Raw genomic sequence first — 2,338 nt, forward strand, 5'->3', positions numbered from 1 at the left:
ATTGGAATTGTTTTGTGACACTTTAGATCTAGATAATGTGAAGAATGCCTGCAAGATCCTTCTTCAGGCCAGTGCCCAGGCCCAGCGTATGTGTGGGACTGCCCGCCTGCCCACTGGAACCTCCTCAGCTGGACAGGCCTGGTGTGGAACAGTGAGGCAGAACTCCCTGCAGAGAGGATAGGGGCAAGATTCCCCTAGCTAATTCAGGAGCAGAACATCTTATCAGCCGGGCACAGTGGGCTCACTTCCACAGAATGAAGCAAAAAGAAGCAGAGCACAGCAGCTAGATTCAAGCCAGGCCCACCTGGATGAGTTCAAATTTAGTAGATCCAGACCTGGTAAACTGAGACATATTGCTAGACTTAGATCTATGAGAGCATCCTCTATCTTTTTCTCTTGATTGAGAGAGGGGGGTAACAGGTAACCAGGGTGAACTAGTCTCCCTAGAAGACTCTAGGTACATCAAGAGGAGGTGATCAGACAGAACTTAGGGGAACTCATTTAAATACAAATTCCCAATTTACTATCTGCTTTGCTATACAGTCATAATGTTTGTTCTTATGGTGTAAAATAAAAACCCATTAGTTACAACACTTTGTCAACTGCTAAGTCTCAATACCCATTATTGGTGTTGATAATTATTTCTCTTTAAATGCAAAACTGTAACTGCCTTAAACACATAACCTCACTTGGGTAATAGCATTGGTAAGTGCTAAGGAAATAAGCGTGATGAAGCTCTACACCAAACATCAGAGGAAAGTGCTATATAAAATGACAAAGGGAAGGAGCAAAATCCATTCTCAAGCCCTGAGCACATAAGAACAAATGCAGAAGACATTAGCATAGAAGAAACTGGGAATCACTCAGCTGAAATCTCTGAATTAATAGTATCTGTAGTAAAGAAACAGCTGCAGAAAGGTATAGAGGAAATCAGATCAGAAAGAATCTCTGAAGTAAAAAAGGAAATGATAACTACAGTGAAAAAATTACTAAGTGCTTCTAAAGAAGACACTGATTAAAAAATAAAGGAGAATAGAAAAAATGATGGACTTTTTGAATGAGAAATATAAGAAAGAAATAGGATGCATGAAGCAGATTCAAAGAGATATACAGGAAATTAAAATCTCAATCACAAACTGGCAAAACCATTTGAAATAAAGTGAAGATAGACTTTCAGACCTTGAAGTTACTGTTGCAGCTAGTGAAAAGGTAAGAAAAGATCTCTTAAAATAACTAGGATGCAAGAAATAAAATAATTCAACATCTTCAAGAAGATGCAAAGATGAACAACATAAGACTAATAGCCATCAATGAGAAAGACTGAATCAATATGAATGATATAAAAAGAAAATGGGTGCAAGTAATAGCATGAAACATACCAAATATGGGGAAACAATGTGATATTCAGGTAATCAAAACATATAGAACTTGAGATAACACCAACCCAATTAAAACCACACCAAGACATACAATAATCAAGATCCTATAAAACCAGCACAAGAACAGTATACTAAAAGCCACTAGAAAGCGCCAGTCAAATAGCTCAGCAGATTAAAGCAACTGCAAGCAGGAGGAGGGACCCCAGGTTTGAGCCCAGTCCTGCCATGCTGGCCCTGCTCCCCACCCCCCCTAATCCCCCCACCCCTCCAACCCTCACCCCACCGCTGGCACAATGAGATGATAATCAAGACTGATTGTGGTGGCTCACTCCTGTAATCCCAGTGCTTGGGAGGCTGTAAACAGGAAAATAACTATGAATCCAATCTAGTAGTGACAAACTGAACACCCTATAGAACCTTCCTAAATGCAGAAAAAAATCCACTAGAAAAAAGAAACATATCACATTTAAAGGAAAACCCACCAAAATAATGGAGATTTTGTTCACAACTCATGAAGTCAAGAAAGCATGGAGGAAAGTACTACAAGCCTTGTATGAAAACAAATTCCAACCCAGACTGATATACCATGCAGAGCTCTTTAAAGTTTGATAGAGAAGTGAAATACTTCCATGACAAAGAACAGCTAATGACTGTCATGACGACAAAGCTAACTCTACGCAGACTACTAAAAGATATTCTATAGAGGGACAAGAATACCAAAACTCCATGAATGAGAATGGAAAGAACATACCAAATAGGGCAAACAATCAAACACAAGAGAGAAAGAGGTGTACAACAGCAGTAAAATAACGTCAAACATAAGTCAATACATCTCAATTGTAACCATCAGTGTAAATGGACTCAATTCACCAATTAAAAGAAATAGACTGGCAGAGTGGATTATGAAACAAAAATCCAACAATATGCTGCATACAAGAAACACATTTAAATCATAAAGA

The sequence above is a fragment of the Octodon degus genome, unplaced genomic scaffold (genome assembly GCF_000260255.1).
Source record: "Octodon degus isolate 3935 unplaced genomic scaffold, OctDeg1.0 scaffold00175, whole genome shotgun sequence".
Classification (NCBI taxonomy): domain Eukaryota; kingdom Metazoa; phylum Chordata; class Mammalia; order Rodentia; family Octodontidae; genus Octodon; species Octodon degus.